The sequence below is a fragment of the Neomonachus schauinslandi genome, chromosome 4 (assembly GCF_002201575.2).
Source record: "Neomonachus schauinslandi chromosome 4, ASM220157v2, whole genome shotgun sequence".
NCBI lineage: Eukaryota > Metazoa > Chordata > Mammalia > Carnivora > Phocidae > Neomonachus > Neomonachus schauinslandi.
Window position 1 is genome coordinate 39,533,231 of NC_058406.1, and position 26,533 is coordinate 39,559,763.

General features: G+C 36.4%; 1 protein-coding gene across 3 annotated transcripts in view; it reads right to left on the minus strand.

The window, feature by feature from the left end:
• The window catches only part of FAF1 (Fas associated factor 1), a 500,302-nt gene that overhangs the window by 357,904 nt on the left and 115,865 nt on the right, over positions 1–26,533 (minus strand). The window contains exon 1 of one of the 3 annotated variants that reach the window (XM_044914505.1): positions 25,815–25,868. The exons of the other annotated variants lie outside the window; for them this stretch is intronic. The gene's annotated coding sequence lies outside the window, so the exon portion shown is untranslated. Of the gene's footprint in view, positions 1–25,814; positions 25,869–26,533 lie in introns of those variants that run through there. 3 annotated transcript variants of the gene reach the window in all.

Sequence of the window (26,533 nt, forward strand, 5' to 3'; positions counted from 1 at the left end):
CTCAACACATATTGTTTTTGTTTTAGTCTATTTTGTTACATACTATATATCACTGGTGCATAAATGTCTGCCTCATGCTGGGCTAGAAAGACAGATATACTGAAGTCCTGCTCCCAGTGATTCAAATTCAGGTAGTCTGGAAGGGGTCCAGATTTTTTTTTTCCCTCAAAAACTCTTCAAGTGATTCTTATGCACAGTGAGGTTAGGGAACAACTTTGAACATTTTAGAGATCTACACAAAATCCTTTATTCTGACATTATATACAATCTATTAATTCCCACTAAACCATTTATTATTTTAGAAGTGGGCATAGAAGTTATCTAAAGGCATAGATCCTTCAGAAACTCATGTTATTAAATATGCTCAAAGTGAGGAGTGAAGGCTATTAAGCCAGAAAGCCACTGATTTCTAGCCCCATCATTTATAGTTGTATAATCTTGAGAAAGTTCTCTCTCAGTTCTCATCAGTAAAATGGGAGTGATAACCCTACTGGTTCATTGGGATTTTATCAAACTTGTTAACATATACTAAGTGCTTAAATGGTATCTGATACATCGTAAAATATTCAATAAAGGTGAACTGCCTTTATTCTAACATTTGTCATACCAAGATTTTTTTTGCACTGTTTTTTTTTTAATTCCAGTATAATTAAAGTACAGTGTTATATTAGTTTAAGGTGTACAGTATGGTTCATTCAACATGCTATACATTACTCAGTGCTCATCACAGTAAGTATACTCTTAATCCCCCCCACCTTCCCTCTGATAAATACCAGTTTATTCTCTATATTTAAGAGTCTGCTTTTTTTGTTTCTCTTTTTTTTCTTGGTTTTGTTTCTTAAATTCCACAATAAGTGAAATCATATGGTATTTGTCTTTCTCTGACTGACTTATTTCACTTAGCATTATATCCTCTAGATCCACCCATGTTTGTCATACCAAGATTTATTCTTGTTTAAAATCACAAATATTTATTTGACAGAGAAAGATACAGTGAGAGAGTGAACACAAGCAGGGGGAGTGGGAGAGGGAGAAGCAGGCTCGGTGCTGAGCAAAGCTGGATCCCAGAACCCTGGGGTCATGACCTGAGCCAAAGGCAGAAACTTAATGACTGAGCCACCCAGGCGCCCGGAGGGGGGTGGGAGGGATGGGGTGGCTGGGTGATGGACACTGGGGAGGGTATGTGCTATGGTGAGCACTGTGAATTGTGTAAGACTGATGAATCACAGAACTGTACCCTTGAAACAAATAATACATTATATATTAATAATAAAAAAGGATATAGCAAATAAATGTGTATTAAATTTTTAAAAATTTTAAAAATAATAAAAAATAAAAAGTGTTAATAAAAGATGTTAGTATGGGGGCGCCTGGGTGGCTCAGTCATTAAGCGTCTGCCTTCGGCTCAGGTCATGATCTCAGGGTCCTGGGATCGAGCCCCGCATCGGGCTCCCCGCTCCGCGGGAAGCCTGCTTCTCCTTCTCCCCCTCCCCCTGCTTGTGTTCCCTCTCTCGCTGTGTCTCTCTCTGTCAAACAAATAAATAAAATCTTTAAAAAAAAAAAAAAAGATGTTAGTATGAGGGACAATAAATAAATAAATAAATCATTGTTGACTTGGCAAAAAAAATAAAATCACAAATAGTTTTTAATCACAAAATTCTGAAAGCAAGGAATGGACACTATAAAAAAACAAATTTTTCCACTCACAACACTTATCTTTTGCAGACAACTTATTTCTGGAGATGTTTTCTCTCTTCACTATTTAAATAATGGTCTACATCATCAAAATACTCTATCACTTACAGATAAAATGATGAAACCAATGTACAAGAAAAGTGAGTAGTTTAACAACCCTACAATCCCAAACTTAAATTTTTTAACCTGTTCTTTTAAATCCACCTATTGTTGTTTATTTTTTTAGTAGAAAAGAATTACAATTGGCAACCCTAAAAGAGCTCCTAACAGCCAAATACTTAGTTTTAATAAGTTCTAAATTGATTTTTTTTTCCTTCAGGGAAAGAAAACAGCAGAACAATTTAAGAAATATAGCCGCCCACAATCTGTTTTTAGTCAAATGCAAAAAATGTTCACTGAGTCCTTCCAAGTAGATATCACTATCAAAATAGCTCAACATGCAGCATCAGGACTGGTGCAGATCAAATGAAGGACAAAGAAATACAGGGCAGATCCAAAGATTAATAATGGTACTTGAGAGATTTACCCTACTCAAGTAAATATCTATGGATGAAAAACCAAACTGCAAACTGGGAAAACCATATAGCTAAGATTAAAAGGAATTGGCAACCAATATCTCATTTACTAAAAGCAAAAATTAGGAAAGGTGGTTTCTGTGACAGTCACTTACTTCCCTTCCCCAGGTTCTTTGCCCCTCCTGAGGAAACATGGTAGTACTTAGACTTTGGTTAGCATCACATAAAGACCTACTCACCCCTCTCTCTTCCACTTAGTATAAAATTATTGCCTTCTGCTTTATTCAATGAATGTAAAAAGAGAAAGGAAAAAATGTCAACTAATCTGCCTTTGCTAGATTCAGATTATAAGCTAAAAACCTAAAAAAGATAGAAATGTTGAAGGTTAGCAGTATGAAGGATTTATGGAGGCAGACATCCTGCAGTATTAAAGGGAAGCCAACAAGCCAAATCTGCTTTCTGTTACAAGCAGCAACATAAGGAAAACACTCTTCCTTGTTATTAGCGGTCCTAAATATAGCTGTCTCCATTTTGGGGTTGATGGAACATCTAAAATCAATTTAATTCATGAAAGTAGGTTGCAATTACTCTGTACTAAATAAAAAAAGAAGAAATGTACTAGGTATTGTGGATAACACATGGACAAGACAGCCCCAAACCTTGGGAAGTGAGGAGGAAAAGTAAGATAAGAATACATTAGAGTAGAATATAGAAAGTGTTTCCATCTCAATAAATAACACCAATCTTCCAGCTGACCAAGTCAAAAACCTTGGTGTTATCCTTGATTTCCTCCTTCCCATTTATTCACAAGTTCTGAGAGCTGAAATGTTAAAACACATTCAGAATTTGATCACATTGCACTGTTATGTGCAATGTGAAGCCTCATCTTCTCTCTCCTCTATGATTGCATTAGCCTCCTGATTTCCTTGCATTGCCCTTGCTCATCTTTAGTGTATTCTCTCATCAGAGTGGCCATAATGAAGCTATTAAAATATAAGTCAGACCATGTCAATCCTCTACTCAAAAATCTTCCACTTTTTACTCTGAGATAAAAAGACAACATCCTTAATATGTTTTATTTCTCTTTCCTCTAATCTCTTACTTCACCTCCTTCTCCTTTCCTGAGCCACACTTGTCTTCTTGATATTCCTGGAAAATTGGAAGCCTGATTTCCCACTTCAGGGTATATGTGGTTACTATTCCCCCTGCCTGAAATGGTCTTGCCCCCAGATACAGATACAGAGTACATTCACTAACTCCCTTCCTCCAGGTCTTTATTCAATTGTCACCTGCCCACTTTTTCTAGAAAACTATAGACCCCACCCAACATACTTTTATCCTCCTTGTTTTTTTTTCTTCCTTCCCTTAGAAATGATCACTTCTGGGGCACCTGGGTGGCTCAGTTGGTTAGCGTCTGCCTTCAGCTCAGGGTGAGGGGCAGAGGGAGAAGCAGACTACCATATCCAGTAGGGAGTCTGCTTCTCCCTCTGCCCCTCACCCTGCTTGTGCTCTCCTCTCTGACTCATTCTCTCTCTCTAATAGATAAATAAAACTTAAAAAAAAAAAAGAAATGATCAGTTTCTGATACACTATGTTACTTATTTATATCATTTATAGTCTGTCTCCTCCTATGAAAATGTAAGCACCATGAAGACAGAGATTCTTACCTGTTTTGGTTCACTGCTATATTCCTACCACAGAGAAGAAATCTTTGCATATAGTAAATGCTCAATAAATATCTTCTGGTGAATTTATGAATGGAAGTATTAGTGAATTAATATTCATTAGATGTCTTTTTGGACTTAGAGGAATAAAGAGGGAAGGAAGCATCTGTAATGTGCAAGGAGCTATGTACAATAAATTACACATCATTACACGTCTCATTCAATCCTCACTCCATGAAGCAAGCATATGAAGATTCTGAGAGAATAAGTGGTTTATCCAAGATTATACAGAGTAACATTCAAATTCAGGCCTCTCTGACTCCCAGAAGTACCGATCTTTTCACCACAAAGCAATTTGGTTTTTTTTTTCCTTGACAACAACATAGAGGAAAGGGTATACCTTGTGTTTCAGATGAACACAGTATAAATCTCTGTACTATACTAACAATACTAATAACCTTGGATCACTAACTCTATTTTAGAAACTGAGATATTAATGCATCTTTGATCTGTGTCTGTATGGGTGAAGGGAAAGTGTTGGCTGGGGTGATGAATTATGGGTAAGGGGAGAAGTCTGACTACTACCATCAATATGATCATTCCTAGAAATCAACTAAATTAAATTACTGAGGTTACAGAACACCTTCCAGACTACAGCTACCCAAAAGAACTTCCTGCAATGATAGAAATAATTTACATCTGCACTGTAAAATACACCAGCCACCAGCCTGATGTGGCTATAGATCCCTTGAAAGTATAGCCAGTGTGACCAAGGAATTGAATTATAATTTAATGATTTTTTTTTTTTTTTTAAAGATTTTATTTATTTATTTGTGAGAGAGAATGAGAGACAGAGAGCATGAGAGGGAGGAGGGTCAGAGGGAGAAGCAGACTCCCTGCCGAGCAGAGAGCCCGATGCGGGACTCGATCCCGGAACTCCAGGATCATGACCTGAGCCGAAGGCAGTCGCTTAACCGACTGAGCCACCCAGGCGCCCCTATAATTTAATGATTAACATAATTATTAAATTAGCCATTTAATTTAAATTGAAATACCCACATAAGGGTAGTAACATCTATATTGGATGTGTCTATATACACTGTTCTAGACTCTCCATTCCACTTCAGCCATATCCTTCACCTCACTCACTTGCTCACTTATAATACTTTGATCCACTTTAAATGATGACAGTGCATATATGGCAAAGTTCTTTTCCCAAAACTGTCCCAAAGGAAAAAGGAAATTACTCTATAGTTGAGTCCCTAAAACTATTTTATTTAGGAAGAAGAAATAACTGTTTAAAAAAGACACACAGTCTAAAACTTCAGGCAATACAAGTTTTGGATACTGAAAACAGGTTCCCTGATGTGATCAGCTTAAAAAGATGGCAAAGAACTTTAGCACAGATTTTCTAATGGGAGGGGAGATAATAATTTTACAATTAAAACTTTAGATGCCATTATAAATAAGCCTGTTAAAGACTGGGTTTGAAAGGGTTTCAGGGTAGAGCTCATGAAGAGCAAATGAGTTCTTGTGACTTGAGATTAAAATTCCCAGGAAAAGTACCATATCCAGATTTTTTAAATGCTCCTATCTCAAACCACTTAAACAAAAATGAAGATCATGTGCTTTGAAAAATTGGGAGACTAACTCTGGTTAGTGAAGAAGACACTAATGTTTAAAATGCATGTGAAAGGTCTGAATAATGTTTCATGAAGCATGTGTAAAAAAGGTAATACTTTAAGGCAACATTTTATATTATATAATTTTACTATTTTGCTTTTTTTAAATTTTATTATGTTAGTCATCATACAGTACTTCATTAGTTTTTGATGTAGTGTTCAAGATTCATTGTTTGCATATAACACCCAGTGCTCCATGCAATACGTGCCCTCCTTAGTACCCATCACTGGGCTAACCCATCCCCCCACTCCCTCCCCTCTGAAACGCTGTTTGTTTCCCAGAGTCCATAGTCTCTCATGCTTCGTCTCCCCCTCTAATTCCCCCCCTTCATTTTTCCCTTCCTTCTCCTAATGTCCTCCATGCTATTCCTTATGTTCCACATATAGGTGAAACCATAACCATATAATTGTCTTTCTCTGCTTAACTTATTTCACTTAGCATAATCCCCTCCAGTTCCATCCATGTCGATGCAAATGGTGGATATTCATCCTTTCTGATGGCTGAGTAATATTCCATTTTATATATGAACCACATCTTCTTTATCCATTCGTCTGTTGAAGGGCATCTCGGCTCCTTCCACAGTTTGGCTATTGTGAACATTGCTGCTATGGACATTGGGGCACATGTGCCCCTTCAAATCACTACATCTGTATCTTTGGGGTAAATACCCAGTAATGCAATTGCTGTGTCATAGGGTAGCTCTATTTTTAACTTTTTGAGGAACCTCCATACTGTTTTCCAAAGTGGCTGTACCAACTTGCATTCCCACCAACAGTGTAAGAGGGTTCCCCTTTCTCCACATCCTCTCCAACATTTTTTGTTTCTTGCCTTGTCAATTTTTGCCATCCTAACTGGTATAAGGTGGTATCTCAATGTGGTTCTGATTTGAATTTCCCTGATGGTAATGATGTTGAACATATTTTCATGTATCTGTTAGCCATTCGTATGTCTTTGGAGAAGTGTCTGTCCATGTCTTCTGCCCATTTTTTAACTTGATTATTCGTTTTTGGGGTGTTCAATTTGAGAAGTGAACTTGTGTTTAGTGAAAGGAGTGGTACTAGAGGGCCTCTCTGAATTATTCCCATTCTTACAGAGATTTCAGTGTTTAAACTAGAAGTGATGTTACTTGTAGGTTTTCTGTAGCAACACTTTATAAAGTTAAGGAAATTTCTGTCTGTGCTTTTTTTTAAAAAAGAATATCTCTTAGCAATTATAATCGAATTGAGGTTTATTAAGTGCTTGCCCTGCATAGATTGAAATAGCCATAAAAAATTTCTTCTTTATTCTGTTAATGTTGTGAATTACACTGGTTGATATTTGAATGTTATGTCTTATTTTTCATTTAATTCTGGATGCACTTTACTGATGTTTTATTTAGGAATTTTACATCTGTGTTTGTGAGAGAAACTGGCATATGATTTTCTTTTCTTGTAATGTTAACATATTTTGGTAGCAAGCTTATCTGGCTTCATAAAGGGTTGCTAGATTTAGCAAATAAAAATCCCATGTATACTTATACTAAAAAATACTTATTGCTTTTCTGAAATTCACATTTAATTTGGCATCCTGTATTTTATCTGGCAACATCACTCATAGGTCAAGTTCAGAAATGTTGCATCTCGGGGCACATGGGTGGCTCAGTCGTTAAGCGGCTGCCTTCGGCTCAGGTCATGATCCCAGGGTCCTGGGATCAAGCCCTGCATCGGGCTCCTGCTCCGCGGGAGGCCTGCTTCTCCCTCTCCTACTGCCCCTGCTTGTGTTCCCTCTCTTGCTGTGTCTCTGTCAAATAAATAAATAAAATCTTAAGAAAAAATGTTGCATCTCTCTCTTTTTCTAGAAGAGTTTATATAAGATTGGTGTTTTCATCCTTAAATGTTTGGTAGAATTCATCAGGGAAACTGTCTGTGCCTGGAATTTTGTTAGATTTAGACCTACATATTTCATTTTTGGGGTGCTCATGTAAATGATACTGTTTTTAATTTCAAATTAGAATTCTTCATTGCTGGTATATAGGGAAGTGAGTAGATTTTATATCATAACCTTGTATCCTGCAAAGATATACAATCTTTGTTTATTATATATTCTTTTTTTTTTTTGAAGATTTTATTTATTTATTTGACAGAGAAAGACACAGCGAGAGAGGGAACACAAATGGCGAGTGGGAGAGGGAGAAGCAGACTCCCTGCCGAGCAGGGAGCCCAATGCGGGACTCGATCCCGGGACTCCAGTATCATGAACTGAGTCGAAGGCAGTCACTTAACCAACTGAGCCACCCAGGCGCCCTCTCTTTTTTTTTTTTTTTTTAAGATTTTATCCATTTATTTTGACAGAGAGAAAGAGACAGCGAGAGAGGGAACACAAGCAGGGGGCAGAGGGAGAGGGAGAAGCAGACTCCCCGCTGAGCAGGGAGCCCAATGTGGGGCTCCATCCCAGGACCCTGGGATCATGAGACCTGAGCCAAAGGTAGATGCTTAACGACTGAGCCACCCAGGCACCCCTTTTCTTAATGTGATTATGATAGAGGTTAAACATGTACCCCTGAATTTTTAAAACCTAATATAAATGAAGGGTTTTACTACTTTTCAGACAAAGCAAGGAATTAGAACACTTAATATCCATTTATTGTTTTTTTAAGTTTTATGTATTTTGTTATGTTTTAATTCTGTATACATTTTAGGTCCTATAAGACATCATTATTGTTTTATACTGCCAATATGCATTTAGATTTACTTTCTCTTTACTCTTTCTGTTGTTTTTTATTCCCTTCTGCATTTTCTTCCATCTCATGCCAGTTTTCTTCTGTTTGAAGAATATCTTTTAGTTTTTCCTTTATTGTGGGTGTATTAACAAAAAAATTCTCTTTTTAAATATGTTTTCAAAATGTCTTTATCTCACCGTATTTTTTTTTCTTAACTTCATTTTTGAAAAGTATTTTTTTTTTTAAACTGGAAACAGCATTATAGGTTAAGAAAGCTTGTTTTTTTCATTACTTTGAAGACATTTTATTTTCTTCTGGCTTCCATTGTTTCTGGGAAGAAAGCAGCTATTGTATTTATTTTTGTTCCTAGATGGTAAACCTTTTCCTCTTTGACTGCTTTTAGGATTTTCTCTTTCTCTGTTTTTCAGAGATTTAACTATTATGTGCCTAGGTGTGGCTTTCTTTTTATTTATCTTGCCTGGAGTTCTTAGGGTTTATTTAGTACGTCTCTCTTTTTTTTTTTTTTAAAGATTTTATTTATTTATTTGACAGAGACAGAGACAGCGAGAGCAGGAACACAAGCAGGGGGAGTGGGAGAGGGAGAAGCAGGCTTCCTGCTGAGCCGGGAGCCCGATGTGGGACTCGATCCCAGGACCCTGGGATCATGACCTGAGCCGAAGGCAGTCGCTTAACCAACTGAGCCACCCAGGCGCCCTAGTATGTCTCTTAATGCCCATCAATTTTTGGAAATATTAGTAATGTCCCTTTTATAAAGGTTGTGAGTTATTCTCTCTCTCTTCTAAGTCTAGAATCTAATTACATATGTGTAATATCTTTCACTCTGCCCCATATGTCTTTTAGTCATTATTTCATTGTCTCTCCATGCTTCACTTGGATAATTTTCTTCTGATTTACTTCATATTCACTAATTATCTCTTCAGTTAAGTCTAATCTGATGTTAAATCCATCTACAAAGTTAATTTCAGCTTTATTATTCAGTTTTTATTTCCATAATTTCACAGGGTTAGGGGTGAGAGGGATGAGAGAGAGTATAGGTCAGGTCCTATCAAAGAACTCTAGTGAACACCCCAGACAGTTTCATTTGGGACCTTGAAGCAATACACCTAAGGAATAAGGGTAAACTGAAAGTAGACCAGCACTCAGAAGAAATGAGGCCCAATTTTGAATCATCTCCATCTTTGACTACAGTAAGATGATCTATATTTTTGCCTAGATGTTTCCAGGAGTAAAAACCAGTTGAACCTCAAACATATCTCTCAGTGTTTTGTTTCCATTGATCTACTCAGTGAAAAATAATAAGGCATGCCATAAGTAAAAATTTTCCTGAAAACCTAGAGAAACAGACAATAGAAACAGATCCATAGGAGATCCAGATATTTCAATTACCAATTTTTTAGAAATATATTATTACAGGACATAGTGGAGAGTTTAATCAGAGGAATGGCAACTATCAAATTCACAAGTATTTATTTAGAATTCACATGGAAATAAGTATATGTAAAAAATTTCAAATTTTTTTAAAAGTAAACTTTGTTAATGTTTGCACCATAATTACAGCAGTATGAATAATTAATTCAGTATAGGTAACATACAGTGTTATATTAGTTTGGGATAGTACACTTTGTATGATTTCAGTCCTTTGCAATTTATTGATACTTTCTGTGACAGGCTAAGTCTAAGATGGCTCCCCATGATTCCTACTCTGCATATTCATGCACTTGTTTAATACCCTTCCCTCACTTTGAGTGGGATCTGTGATAGATCTTCCTTGACTTATGATGGGGTTATGTCCCAATAAATCCATGATAAGTTGAAAATATTCTAAGTTGAAAGTACCGTAAGTTGAAAATGCATTTAATACACCTACCTTAACACTCTCAGAAATTTACATTAGCTTTCAGTTGGGCAAAATCATCTAACACAAAGCCTATTTTATAATAAAATGTTGAATATCTCATGTAACTTATTGAATACCATGCTAAAAGTGAAAAACAAAATGGTTGTAAGTATAATCACAACCTTGTGATTATATAGCTGAGTGGGAGCTGTGGTTTGCTGCTACTGCCTGGCTTCACAAGAGAGTATTGTACTGCATATCACTAGCTCAGAAGAAGATCAAAAGTCAAAATTTGAAGTGCACTTTCTACTGAATGTGTTTTGCTTTTGCACCATCATAAAATCAAAAAAATTGTAAGTTGAATCATGGTAAGTTGGGCACTGTCTGTACAACAAAGTGATGAGATATCAGTTCTTTAATTAAATTACATAGGATTTAACTTCTGTCTTGCTAGAGACTTTCTTGTTGGCTTTGATGAAGCAAGTGACTGTATTGGTGAGGAATAGTGGCAAAGAACTCCAACAGCCCAAAAGTAATGGAATCATCCCCAAAACCATATAAATGAGCCTGGAAATGGGGAAATCCTTCCCCAGGTGAGCCTCCAGATGAGATTCCAACTCTGGCAGACACATCAATTGCAGCCTTGTGAGAGACTCTGAAGCAGAGATCCCAGCTAAGCCATGCCTAGATTCTGACCAACAGAAACTATGAGATAATCAGTATTTATTGTTTTAAACTGCTTAGTTTGTGGTAATTTGTTACACCATAGATAACTAATACACTGCTTAATGACCTAATTTGTGATCCATTTGTTTATTGTTTTGTTTTTAGAAATATGTTCACTATGCAGTTGTTAGGTGTAGTATTTTATATATGTCCATTGGATCAAGTATTTTAAATTGTTCAAATCTTCTAAATCTTTATTTTTGATTGTTCTATCAATTACTGAACATGATATATTGAAACCTCCTGCAATGATTGTGGTTTTGTTCATTTTTATGGGTGATGCTGTTCATTTGTGCATTCTAGGCTGTATTATTAGATACATGCAAATATAGAATTATTATAACATCCTAGCAAACTGAACCTTTTCCCTTATTATTTTCTTTTTCTCTAGGAATGTTTTTGGCTTTATATTCTGTTTTAATTTTATTATAGGTACACCAGTTTTGGGTAGTATTTTTTTGGTATATCTCTTTTTACCCTTTATTGTTAACCTTTTTATCCTTTTTTGTTAACCTTTCTGTGTTATTATATTTTAATGTGTTGCTTCATGATAACACACAGCTGGTTGATGAGTCATCTTTAATCCATATAATCTTTGCATTTCAAGCTTATCATTTTCAACAGCCAGATTTAATGTAATTACTCATATATTTTGGGTGAAATATATGATGTTATGTGCTTTGTAGAAATGTTCTGTTTTCCCTCTTCTGTTACATTGGTTATTTTTGTTACTCCTTCATATCCCTTTCCTCTTTCCATTTGGTAATTATATACTCTTTAAAAATCTTGTGGCAAATTTCTTTGGAAATCAGACAATGGATATCTGACTCATCAAATTCTAAAATTAATATATTGTAAGGATCTTACAACTGTTTATTTTCCATTTATATTCCTCTCAACTTATATATATAGTTTATTTTGTTAGGTACTTTAGTTTTGTAGAAAAATTTTAAACCCCACAAATTATTGTTATCATTGTTCTATGCAGTCAATTTTCATTTAGATTTACCTACATTTCCCCCATTTTCTTTGTTCTTTTTTTCATCTTTGCGTTCAATTTAGTATCCTTTTCCTTCTGCTGTAGTATATACGGTAGAGGTTGCATTAGTGCAGATCTGATGGGGGCAAACTCTTCCAGGTTTAGTTTGTCTGAAACATATATTTTTCCCTTTCCTTTATTTTTGAAAAATATCTTCCCTGGGTATGGAATAATAGGTTGATTATAATTTCCCTTTAGAACATCAGTTGAAGATATCATTCCATTATCTTCTGACCTTTTTTGTTTCTGATGGGAAGTTAGTGGCCATTCTCACTGCCATTTCTTTGATTGTAATCTGCCATTTTTCTCTGAGTTTTTTTTTTTTTTTTTTAAGAGAGAGAGAGAAAGCATGGAAGCGCTGGGGGAAGGGGCAGAGGGAGAGGGAGAGACAGAGAATCCTTTTTTTTTTTTTTTTGCTGTTTACCATTTTATTTTTATTTATTTTTTTATTATGTTATGTTAATCACCATACATTACATCATTAGTTTTTGATGTAGTGTTCCAGGATTCATTATTTGTGTATAACACCCAGTGCTCCATGCAGAATGTGCCCTCTTTAATACCCATCACCAGGCTAACCCATCCTCCCACCCCCCTCCCCTCTAGAACCCTCAGTCTGTTTCTCAGAGTCCATCATCTCTCATGGTTCATCTCCCCCTCCGATTTCCCCCCCTTCATTCTTCCCCTCCTGCTATCTTTTTTTTTTTTTAAACATATAATGTATTATTTTTTTCAGAGGTACAGATCTGTGATTCAACAGTCTTGCACAATTCACAGTGCTCACCATAGCACATACCCTCCCCAGTGAGAGACAGAGAATCTTAAGCAGGTCCACACCCAGCACAGAGCCCTCCGTGGCACTTGATTGATGTCACAACCCTGAGATCATGACCTGAGGCGAAATCAAGAGTCAGATGCTTAACCAACTGAACCACCCAGCTGCCCCTTGCTTATTTTATAATTTAAAAAAAATTTTAATTGGGGCATAATTTACATAATATACGTAATTTATATACAGTGATACTACTTTAAGAGTTCAGTTCAACTAACTGATGCATGGATATCATGTTTTATTGATGGCTTTTTCTGAATGGAAGGCATTTTGATGGTGAAGTCTAGATGTTTGACTCAGACTAATCTTCAAGGGATGTTGGCCCAATATGTCTAAGGATTTGCAGTAACTCAAACACTGGTCATAAATCTAACTAATATCTTTAGATCTTGGCCATTTCACTTGTAACTTTGGTTGGCAAGAATTTTTCTCCTCTGCCAATTCTTCTCTCTTTAGTTTCTCAAATGCACTAAGTTTTTTTCTACCTGTACAACATTTGCACATGCAGTTTTCTCTACCTCAAATATTCCTTCCCAGTTTTTAAAATAACTGACATCTGAGTGTCTGTTAGGTCTTAACAAATATTTAACCTCTTCAGAGAGTTTTTCTTGATCACAGATATTTCTGTCATAGCACTGTGTTCTTTTCCTCTGTATTGCTTAGTTTAGTGTATGGTTGTGCTCATCATTTGACAGTTTTCCAACTGTCTCCTGCTCTGTTCTGAGTTACTGGGCTGACCCACATAAGCTACATTCCCCCAAGCTCTCTCTTTTTTTTAAAGATTTTATTTATTTATTTGACAGAGAGAGAGAGAGAGAGAGCACAAGTAGGCAGAGTGGCAGGCAGAGGGAGAGAGAGAAGCAGGCTCTCTGCTGAGCAGGGAGCCACATGTGGGGCTCGATCCCAGGACCCCAGGATCATGACCTGAGCCGAAGGCAGACGCTTAACCGACTGAGCCACCCAGGAGCCCCTCCCCAAGCTCTCTTGATATCTAGCTTTTAGCCATCCTCTTACGACAGACAGTGTGAAGAGATTGGACAGTGAGATACAAGGCTATTTTTACTCTTCTCCTGTTTCTGTGGAGTCTCTTGTAGTGATTCCATTTCTTGTGTGTCTCTGGCTCCTTCAAGAGTTCCATCTCTTGCTCGGCAGCCTCTCTTCCATGGCCCCCATTCCAACTGGGTGGCCTTGGCTTATAGACTCTATTAATATACTTTCTTTCTTGGTATCTCCACCCTTTTTGGGGTAGTAGGGACTTCCTATTGTTGCTTATTGCTAGGTTGCCTGACATACTTTTTTTTTTAAATTGAAGTAGAATTCACATAACATATGATTAACCATGTAAAAGTGTACAGTTCAGTGGTCTTTATTGTACTCCCAGTGTGTTGCATCTATCAGCTCACTCTGATTTCAGAACTTTTTCATTACCCATAAAAACACCCAGACCCATTAAGTAATTCTTCCCTTTCCCCCCTCCTTCTACCTCCTGGTAAACTTTAATCTACTTTCTGTCTCTGTGGATTTTCCTATTGTGGATATATTATATAAAAGGAATTATACAATATTTAACCTTTTGTGTCAGCCTTCTTGCACTTAGCGTACATTTTCAACCTTTTTAGTTCTTCCAATATTCTTAAAAGTAGTTTTCCTTATTGAAGTCCCTCTATTGATCTGTCTGGTATTGGTTACTTTTCCTTGTTGGAAACTGATGAGATACTTATCTATATGTTTACTGTTTATTTATTATCTGTAACATTTCATATATTCTAAGTTCCATAAGGGCAGACACCAGGTCTGATGTCTGTTTGGTATGAGAGAATTTTTTTTCAAAGATTTCATTTATTTATTTGAGAGAGAGTGAGCAAGAACAAGAGCATGGGGGTAGGGGCAGAGGAAGAAGGATAAGCTGACTCCCTGGTGAGCAGGGAGCCTGACGTGGGGCTGAGATCATGACCTGAGCTGAAGGCAGACACTTAACTGACTGAGCCACCCAGTTGCTTGGTATGAGAGAAATTTTAATAGAGTGCTGAGGAATATTAGAGATACAGAAGGATTATTAGAGACCCTTATTCAAAATGAGGAGCAATTAATCTTTATAGTTAAGTGGTCTGTCATATATATATTACTAGTTGTTTTTCACCTGCTTTTGACAAGAACCCTGTATTAAAAAATGTTGACTGTCAATTAACCAATATAAGAATCTGCTGATGTAAGTATTTTTAAAGTTTATATATTATTGACATTTTATGAAGGAAACTACTTTCAGAGAATATTTATTTTAATCCTCCTTCCCTTCTTTTTCTCTTTATTTCTTGGCAGAAATCTTCTTTTAATGAATTTTGTTTTATTGTGATAAAACGTATGTAACGTAAAATTTATCATCTTAACCATTTTTAAGTGTATAGTTCGACAGTGTTAAAAGTATTCACATTGTTGTGAAACACATCTCCAGAACTTTTTCATCTTGCAAAACTGAAACTTTACACAGATTAAACAACGACTATCGATCTCCCCCTCCACCACCCCACCCGCCCTGACCCTGCCTGGTAACCACCATTCTACTTTCTGTTTCCATGAATTTGACTACTTTAGATACCTCAGTTAAGTAGAATCATACAATATTTGTTTTTTTTGTGATTTGTTTATTTCACTTAGCATAATGTTCTCCAGGTTTATCCATGTTGCAGCCTGTGACGGTATTTCTTTCCTTTCTGAGGCTGAATAATGTTCCATTTTATGTATATAACACAATTTCCTTATCCATTCATTCATCAGTGGTGATTGGGTTGCCTCCACCTCTTGGCTGTTGTGAATAATGCTGCTGTAGAAACATGGTATGCAAATATCTTTTTGAGACCCTGCTTTAAATTCTTTTGGATGTATACCCAGAATTGGAATTATTGGATCGTATGTTAGTTCTATTTTTAATTTTTGAGGACTGTCCTTATTGTTTCCCATAGTAGTTACACGATTTTACAATCCCATCAACAGTGCATAAAAGACACAAGGGCTCCAATATTTCCAAATCCTTGCCAACACTTTTAAAAGTTTAATTTATTAATTTTTGTGGTAGCCATCCTAATGGGTGTGAGGTGATGTCTCACTGCAGTTTTGATTTGCATTTCTCTGATGATTAGTGATGTTGAGGGTCTTTTCATATGCTCATTGGCCATTACTATATCATCTTTGGAGAAATGTCTGTTCAAGTCCTTTGCCGTTTTTTAAATTGAATTATTTGATCTTTTGTTATTGAGTTGTAGGATCACAAGTATTATTTGCAAATATTTTCTCCCATCTTATAGGTTGTTTTTTCACTCTGTTGATTGTGTCCTTTGATGCACAGAAATTTTAGTTTCATGTATCCTTCCCCTTTGCCCCCCCCTTTTTGGCTTTTGTTGCTTATGTTTTTGGTGTGATAGTTAGGAAATCATTGCCAGATCCAGTCTCACAAAGCTTTTTCTCTATGTTTTTCCCTAGGAGTTTTATGGTTTTGGTGACTATATCTCTTTTTGTTCATTCTTTTATATCCAGCACCTTGACCCCTCTCCTGATACAGGTAAACTTTGAGTAAAGCAAACTGCCCTTCATAATGTGGGTGGGCCTCATCCAAACAGTTGGAGGCCCAGTAGAACAAAAGACTGGCCTTTCCTGAGCACGGGGGAATTCTTTAGTAGATGGCCTTCATACTTGAACTGCAAACATTGGCTCTTCCCTAGGTTTTCAGCCTGCTGGCCCACCTTATAGATTTTGGACTTACCAGCCTCCATTATTGGATATGCCAATTCCTTAAAATAAATCCCTTTCTTCTTCTCCCTCTCCCTCTTCATACACGTATACATATATGCACATACCATGTTAATTCTGTTTCTCTGGAGAATGCTGAATAATACAAGATTATTTAGCCCAGCCCCTCTATTTTTACAGATATGGTAACTTAAAGGCCCAAGGAGATGAAGAAATTGGCCAAGGTCAAAGAACAAGTTATTGAGAAAACCAGATCATGAACCCAAGTTTCCTGACTTACAATCAAACATTCTTATTACCTGAAATTGCTTGGCCCAGAGCATCAAAACCAAATGGAAAAGCTCAGCCTCTCCTACTTCAAATAAAAAATAAACATATTGGCTACTTTCCATACATTAGGTCTTATCCTAAGTAGTTTGTATCCATTTTTCTCATCAATTCTCATAACCACCCTAGGAAATAAGTGTTATTATCACCTTATTTTGCATACTGACTTGCCTAAAATGACACATTTTGTCAATGACAGACCTCTTATCTGAACTTAGATGTCTAACTCTAGAACTGGAATTAGTAATTACTGTATTGCATTCTCTCTATATATTTATTTTATTCCTGTCCCCGAAGATATTAAGCAGTGAATAAAAGATTTGGGTTTACTCAAGTTTTGATTCTCATCAGCCTGGAGCCTTTTCCCTTCGTTGGTTTGGCAGGATGATAAATAATTCAGACTGCTTACATTTAGGCCTTAATTATTTGTGATCCCTTATCTTCTGTTAATTGCGATTCTTTTCTGAGTGGAAATGTCTGTGCTATTATCTAATTATTAGTACCTAAGACATTTCCAAAGTGGACACGGATTAATTTACCATGAAACTGTGTGCCTGGACACGTATATTCTTTGCTGCCAGTAACTATTACTATCTTTCCTTCTCCATCTTCCTCTCCTCCACCTTTCATACCTTCTGGTGGTGGCAGTGGAAGGAGTGGAGGAGGGTGAGGGTAATGGTGTCAGGAAGGTGTTAGAGTTTTTAAACAGTGTGTCAATCAGATGGTAGTCAGTCAGTAAAGGATCAACAATTCAGAATTGGAAAGAACCTGAATTTTAGTAGTGCTGACCTTGTACAAATTGCTCAAATTTATTGAGGTTGAGGAACTGTCCTGCAAATCTATTGTATAATAGATTGAGAAAAATTTTGTTTTGTCATTCCTTAGATATTTGGAGCACTAGATCCATAGCTTTCCTTCTGTCTTCTAGAAATCACTCAGCTCTAAGTGCTATGGTGAATGCAAAGAAGTAATTCATGGCTTGCCTATGTGAGCTTAGATTCTATTTGAGGACAAAAAACACATGGATGGGAAAAAAAGCATAAATATTATAAGACAAAATATATGTGTAAACTAAGTGTCTTCAAATAGGTTTAGGCAATAAAAATTGAGAGTGTGAGAATGACTGAGAATGCAGGGGGATCGAAGAGAGACTTGAGTTGGGCCTTGTGACTAATGGCTAGAGTGGATGAATCTAGCTGCTTTTAAAATAAAAATAAGAATTTATTGTACATGTCTAAATATAAGATGATTCTCGTTTTCTCAGTGACAAGATAATGAAAATATTTGATCAGCCTGAATATGTAAACTTTTCTTAAGGTTGTATAAGAAATAGACATTAAGTTTAGCTTATTAAGTTACACATACAGATTCAAAGGAAACAGTCAACAAAACAAAGAGGCAACCCATGGAATAAGAGAAGATATTTACAAATGACACTACAGATAAAAGGCTGGCATCCAAGATCTATAAAGAACTTCTCAAACTCAACACCCAAAAAACAAATAATCAAATCAAAAATGGGCAGAAGACATGGACAGACACTTCTCCAAAGAAGACATACAAATGGCTAATAGATACATGAAAATATGTTCAACATCATTAGCCATCAGGGAAATTCAAATCAAAACCACCTTGAGATACCACCTTATACCAGTAAGAATGGCAAAAATTGACAAGGCAAGAAACAAAAAATGTTGGAGAGGATGTGGAGAAAAGGGGAACCCTCTTACACTGTTGGTGGGAATGCAAGTTGGTACAGCCACTTTGGAAAACAGTATGGAGGTTCCTCAAAAAGTTAAAAATAGAGCTACCCTATGACACAGCAATTGCATTACTGGGTATTTACCCCAAAGATACAGATGTAGTGATTCGAAGGGGCACATGCACCCCAATGTCCATAGCAACAATGTTCACAATAGCCAAACTGTGGAAGGAGCTGAGATGCCCTTCAACAGACGAATGGATAAAGAAGATATGGTTCATATATAAAATGGAATACTACTCAGCCATCAGAAAGGATGAATATCCACCATTTGCATCGACATGGATGGAACTGGAGGGGATTATGCTAAGTGAAATAAGTTAAGCAGAGAAAGACAATTATATGGTTATGGTTTCACCTATATGTGGAACATAAGGAATAGCATGGAGGACATTAGGAGAAGGAAGGGGAAAATGAAGGGGGGGAATCAGATGGGGAGATGAACCATGAGACTCCGGGAAACAAACAGAATTTCGGGGAGGGGGGATGGGTTAGCCTGGTGATAGGTATTAAGGAGGGCACATATTGCAATGAGCACTGGGTGTTATATGTAAACAATGAATCATGGAACACTACATCAAAAACTAATGAAGTACTGTATGGTGCCTAACACAACATTAAAAAATTAAAAATAAACACAAGTTCAAAAAATGGGAGCAATACCCTGTGTTTGTGGATTTGAAGATGTTATGCTGTAAAGATGTTAATTCTCTTTCAGATTCATCTTATCAAATTCATCCTCAAATTCAATATAATTTCAATTACAATTCTCGCAGATTATTTTGTATGAATTGATAAACTGATTATAAATATATATAAACATGCAAAGATCAAGAACAGCCAAGATAATCTTGGAAAGGACAAAGCTTAAAAATCTACACCCCCACCAGATTATCAATATTCTTTTTTAAATTTACAGTCAGTAAAACAGGGTAGTACTGAAGCAAGTAAAGACAAACAGAGCAATGGAACTGTAATAGTTGAGAAACAAATCCACACATGTAGAATACTTGATTTATGATAAATACGGCACTGCAGAGAAGCAGGGAAAGAATGGTCTTTTCAGTAAATGATAGTAAGTCAAGTGGATATCCATGACCAAAAACACAAAAAAAAACAAAAAAATTTGGGCCTATCTCATACAACCGCAAAAATCAACTCCAGATAAATTACAACACTAAATGTAAAAGACAAAGACAGTAAAGCTTCTAAAGAAAACATCTAGAAGAACATCTTCATGAGCTTGGACTAGGCAGAGATTTCTTTAAAACACGGGACGTAAAAAGCAAATTCAATAAGTGGAAAAGTTAAAAAATGCAGCTACATTAAAATTAGTCTTTCCTCCTCGTTAAGGACCCCATTAAAGGAGTAAAAGGCAAGCCTCAGAATGGAAGATCTTTACAACACATACAGCAAAGAGCTTATAACCAGAAAACATAAAGAACTCCCGCAAATCAACAGGAAAAAGATACATACTCCAATAGAAAAGTAAGAGATTTAAATGGGTACTCAGAAAGGAGCATACCCAAATGACCACTAGTAATCAGGGAAGTACAAATTAAAACCCTGATCAAATGCCTCTACGTTGAAGAAAAAGTATAAAAATAAAAACGTGACAATACCAAGTACCGGCAAGGATACAGAGCAACTGGACCTCTCATACTCTGCCCACACTAATGTAAGTCGTGTAACCACTTCTGTGAAAGAGGTAGTATGATATAGTCATAATGTGGAAGGGAGCAAAGAAGGGAGGAACATTACTGCAAGGAGCCGTACTCTAACATGAAGGTGAAAAGTAGAACCAGACCAGTCAGAAAGATCTGTTCTGCTGGGGCAGAATACACAAAAAAGGCACTATCCTTTAACTACTTACTCAGTAAAGTCTCACAATTTGACTTTCACAGTGTTACCTACTGTGAAATACTAACATTGTGTGCTATAAACCATAAATTGATTCACCCTCAAATAAGCGACCTCTCATTACAGCCTAACCTCAACAGTGCTGACATCCACTTGCTGTGTTCCCCAACACATTCCACAAGAGAAAAACAGGCATGTGTGCCAGGGTAAGTAGGAAATTGAGACTGCTGCTCAGGATTAAAGGCAGTTAAAGGCAACACCCCTTCCCAAAAGTCCATTCCTCTTTCAGAGCATTTTGTACCATTGAGTGGAAATATCAGGAAACCAAAAAACTACCCACACACCCTTCTCTTTTTTCCTATTCCACTTGTTTCTTCTAAATCTGGGCAGCTATATTGCATCTTGTAACTGAGCTGCCAATTGACAAACCAAGGGCTAGCATTTCAGTTGTTTAAACCTCAGGAGCCAAACTGCTCTTGCAAGTGAATAAAATTTAAAAATATATCATTTTAAATAAAAAAAGCATTATTAGTAGTTTGAAAAGAATTGCAAGGTAACAAAAGTAATAATAGTTTGGTCATTAGAATCTAGCACACATGCACTACCCAAACCTTGGCACCTTACTATGTCCCTTTTAGGGTCAGGCAGGCTGATGGAAGATGTCTGCATCCACATCATAGAAATTTAGATTAAACACAGTCTGTTTAACCTTCTCCTCATGATCCCAAGGGTGTCATTTAAGACACAAAGATATTTTTAAAAGATTGTTCTTATAAATTTTGTGACAATCATTAAATCAGATTGACCACTAACTAGATGAATTCAGATTCACCACTTCAGCAATCAGTACATCTTTTATAAAACATTTCCAAGTTTCACCAACCTACATTTTATAATCTGAACAAAATTTGTTACTAGTTTATCACATAGATAAGCTGTTCTGTACTGTACCTTCCTCCTGAGCTCAAAGTCTTATTTATCAACTCCAGTGGCTTCTCATCTCATTTAAAATAAAAATATCTAAAATTTTACTAAAGAAAATTAAAAGGAAATATGAAGAAATGGGAAGCTATCCCTGAATGGAAAGACTACTGGAATTATGCCAATTCCTCCCAAGTTACCTTATAAGAACAAAGAAATTACAAGAGTAATACCAATATTTTTTGTAACCTAAACAAAATGACTCTAAAACCCATCTGGAAGAAAAAAAAAACAGTTAAAAAAGGCAAAACATTTTTGCAGAAGTGTAATGAAAAAACATTTGTCTCTCATATGCAGCAAGTATGTATTATAAAGTTACCTTAAGGAAAACCACTTCAAGCTAGTTCAAGAACAGATTTCAAAAATCAAAGGAACCAAAAGAAACCCTAGTATACAGAAAAATTCAACATACGCTAAAGGTGACATTTCAAGTCAAAGAAAATACAGGAGTTGTAAACAAAAAATGTTCCTGATTAACTAAAATTAAGAACTGATTAACTGGGCACCTGGGTGGCTCAGTTGGTTAAGCGACTGCCTTCAGCTCAGGTCATGATCCTGGAGTCCTGGGATCGAGTCCCACATCAGGCTCCCCGCTCGGTGGGGAGTCTCCTTCTCCCTCTGACCCTCCTCCCTCTCATGCTCTCTCTGTCTCATTCTTTCTCTCTCAAATAAATAAATAAAATCTTTAAAAAAAAAAAAAAAGAACTGATTAACTGAGGAAAAAAGTTATAGAGCTATTTTACAATAACAGAACCTATGTGGGTTAACAAGTTAAATATAAAAAAAATGAAAACACAACAGTGCTAGGAGAAATACATGCATATGTTTGATCTGATCTTGTAGTAAAAAATATAAGCATACTAACAAAGGAAAAACTAAAAAAGAAGCTGACAGATTTGGCCACATGAAAATAATAATTGTGACATCCAAGAATGCCATAAATAAATTTAAACAACAAATGACAAAATAGGAAAAAAAAAAAAAAGGGTGAACATAAATGATTGTTTTAAAAAAAAAACTCCATATCTTTAGTAGACTGAATTATAGAACTAATTAAAAAATATTTTAGTAACTGAAAAAATGGACAATAGATACAAACTTCACAGGAAATAAATATAAATGACCAATGCAACATATGCGGGGGGGGTCAAAATCTCAACTAAAGAAATAAAATTTAAAACAAGATAACATGCTTACTTATCAGATTGCCAAATGCTCACATGCACATGGGCACATACACAAAAATATCCAGTGTTGATAACAATCAATGAAAAAGGCTTTCTTACATTTGCAAATAGATGAAGCCTTTCTGGAGGTTAATTTGATACACTATCAAAAGCATTAAAAAGGAGTATCTCTCTCAAAGAGAGAGATCCCTTTAAACTAACAACTCTATTCTCAGGTATTTGGTTTAAGGAAATAATAAGGACTTTTTTTTCCGTGATTTTTCTACAAGGATATTCTCTGTGGTGTTTATATTATAAAAAATCAGAACAGGGCGCCTGGGTGGCTCAGTCAGTTAAGCATCTGCCATCGGCTCAAGTCATGATCTCAGGGCCCTGGGATCAAGCCCCACCTCTGGCTCTCTGCTCAGCCAGGAGTCTGTTTCTCCCTCTCCCCCCTCTTTTCTGATCCCTCCTGGGTCCCTCCACAACAAATACAGGATGAATACATAGGTGTATTCAGCATTGAATATAAGCCTCTATTACCCTGCTTGTCCCATTGTATCATAGATACTGAGGTCTGTATCTGCCTTCCAACTACAGTGAGAGCTCCTTAAGAGTAAATAATCTGATCCATCTTCCTTTAAACCTGCCCCTGGTATAATGTTGGGGTTTATTAAATGTTTGTTGGACAAATGAATGAATATGATCATAAGAAAACAAGGTCTCCACCAATAAGAGTTATCTCAAATTGCCAGCACTCTCCTGCAGTGGATTGAATGGCATGCCAACAAAACTCATGTCAACCTGTAACTTCAAAATGTGACCTTATTTGGAAATAGGGTCTTCATAGATACAAGGTAAGGACTGAGATAGTACTGGAAAAAGGTGAGTCCTAAATTCAATGAGTGCATCCTTATCAGAGACAAAAAGTATACATAGAGAAGAAGGCCATGTGAAACTGGAGGCAGACACTGAAGTTACGCTGCCACAAACCAAAGACCACAAGAAGATATCAGAAGCTGAAACAGGCAAGAAAGAAAGGATTCTCCCTAGATCCTTCAGAAAAGAGTGTGGCCCTGCCAACAACTTGATTTTGGATTTCTGGCTTCTAGAACTGTAAAAGAATAAATTTCTCTTGTTTTAAGACAGTAAGTTTGTGGTAAATTGTTAAAACAGCCCTAGGAAACTAATATATTTGCTATTAGAAATATCAATGTGCAGTGTGGCATGGAAAATACAAAGGGCGAAATGGAGAAAACCAACACATTTCCTCTCAACAAATTTGTAAATCAGGTGGAAGCATTATGTAAAACTTTTAGAGTGGTAGTGACATTAGCAACAGCTGCCTCAACAGTTGTTTCTATTGTCCTCTACTGGCAGAAAGTAACAGTTGTCGTGACAGGAACAAAAGTGATCATCCACGGCACTTCTCATATTTGGTATCAATTTTGTTACCAAAGTTTTCTGGATTTCTTGATTGTCTGGGGTAATAAGCACCAGTAGCATCCTTATAGTACAGGAGAGATATTTTCTAAAGCTCCCAGCTGAACAAGTTTGAAAGCTCAACAACTGTTAAATTTAAGTGTGCAACTGCAATAACACTAACAAGGAGACCTTCTCCACAGCGTATGCCCCAGTGAGGAAAATTTCAAAACCAAAACTTCACAGCCTATGAACTTGATGAGCAGCATGTTTAGATAGTTGAGGTTTTTTGTTTTTTTCAAACTAGGATTTTCAAACCTCTTTTTTCTGTCTTTATGCTTCTTTTGAGTGATAACCTTCTTTCTGTGTTTTTAGGGAGTGGTTTCTTCAAGTGAAAAATAACGTATTTTCTATGTAAATCTGGAAATAGCTATGCTCTGGTTATAAAGTTCCTATCTTTTATTCTGTTTTGAAGCTAAGGTAGAAATTAGAGAAAATTTAAGCCATTTATTCCCCTAGTTTCATTTCTCTCAAAATAGAAAATCTAGTTCTCTGTAGAAGTCAATACAGGCTTTGAATCATGGAATCCATTTGAGGGGAAGGACTAGGCAGAAGAAAACTCATTCTGCCCTCACCATTTCAAACTGTAAAGTTTCTCTCATAATTATTTCTCCTTTCCCAAATACTGATCCTATATGAAATGCTCATTAAACCACATTATTCTCTTAACTGGTTTCTCTGCATCTATCCATTCTATACCCTTCCAATTTACATTCTGTCAAAGTGAAACTCCTGTAACACTGCTATCAATGTGTCACATCTCTGCTTAAAAACCTCCCAGATGAAATCATAAAATCAGAGTCACTGGGAAAAATGGGTAGGTGTGAGAAAACATTTAATTCAACCTGTCATCAACCGGAAACTAAGACCTAGAAAGTCACACTAACTTGCCTAAGAGAGTATACCAAATAAGGGGCAGAGCCAAAACTAGAAATCAGGTTCTCCAATTACTATTCCAATACTGGGGATGAATTAAACACATAAATATAAAAGTCACAACAACTCTATGAAAAACTGATATATGCTAGTGTCTCTAAGGAAAAGTATCTTCATAGTGTTAAGATTAGATGAAGGTCCATTAACATTTACTGAACACCTAATATGTGTGAGCTATGACCCTCAAGGAGTTCACAATTTTATAGTAAAAGGCAATGGAAACAGTTAAAATGGAGTTTTATAGCAGAAATATGCACAGGGCAAAGAAAAAGCACCTAATTCAGCCAGTGAAGGTGTTATGAAGACCTACAGTGGGAACTTATACTTTCAAATCTTGAATAGTAAGTGTAACACATTATGTGGCAAAGAGTGAAAGAGCTAGAGTAATAACAAATATGAGGGCATGCAGCCATGAAAGACTATTGCAGCTGCAAATCAGTTTTCAGTGTGACTGGAAAGTAAGGTAAATGTCAGGAGGCATATAAGGATGCGGAAAGAGAAGTAGGTAGGGTCTAGATTATATGAAGTGCTTTGTTTGCTGTTTTCATCCTATCAATGAAACGAAGCAATATGACTAGATTTGCTTTTTTAGAAAGTTCATTATGTCAACAGCACGGAGGTTCTAAAGGAAATGAAGTGGACAGCCTGTGTGGCTAAGCCTCTGCCTTTGGCTCAGGTCATGATCTCCAGGTCCTGGAATCAAGCCCCAAGTCGCGCTCCAGCTCAGCGGGGAGTCTGCTTCTCCCTCTGCCCCGCCCCCTTGTTCCTGCTCTCTCTCTCTCTCTGTCTCTCTCTCTTTCAAATAAATAAATAAATAAATGAATCTTAAAAAGAAAAAAAAGATACCTGTGGAACATCCAGGAGGAGTGTGTAATGAATGATAAGATAGCGGATTCCAAGGCTTAGGAGAGAAGTCTGGGCATGAGGGTAGCTGGCTATGTCCTTGGGTACCTTTCTTGAAACCCCAAATTGTTTCTAAAATGAAGAAAACACCACCTATCTCATCTATTTTACAAAATGGAAAACAGAATGTATATAACCCACTGTATATGTTCTTTAAACTATGAGACATTCTAAAATCATGAAATCACATTATTAAAATGCAGAATCCCAACTAGTAATTATTGAGCATATAACATATTTAAAAATCTCTTGCAAAAGATATGATTACAGATAAAAATCAGACAAAATAAAGTAAGTTGCACCACCCTAACGGTTAAGTTTACTCTGTGTGGAGATTTTGTCCCCAGCATTTTTGTTTTGAAATTTTCAACCTAGAGAAAAGCTGAAAGAATAACACAATGAATACCAATACACCTTTCACATAGATTCAGTAATTGTTAACACTTGCCAAATTTACTTTCATTCTCTCTGGCCTTATGCACTCACCTTTTCTTTTTGAAACATTTAAAAGTAAACTGTAGATACTATGAAACTACCCCAGCATTTAATCTGAAGAAAAAGGACATTCTCCTATGTAACAACCATACCATTATGAAGTTCAAAAATTTTAATATTGACATTATATTGCATGTAGGATAGAGTGCAATTGTGAATTTCTCCAA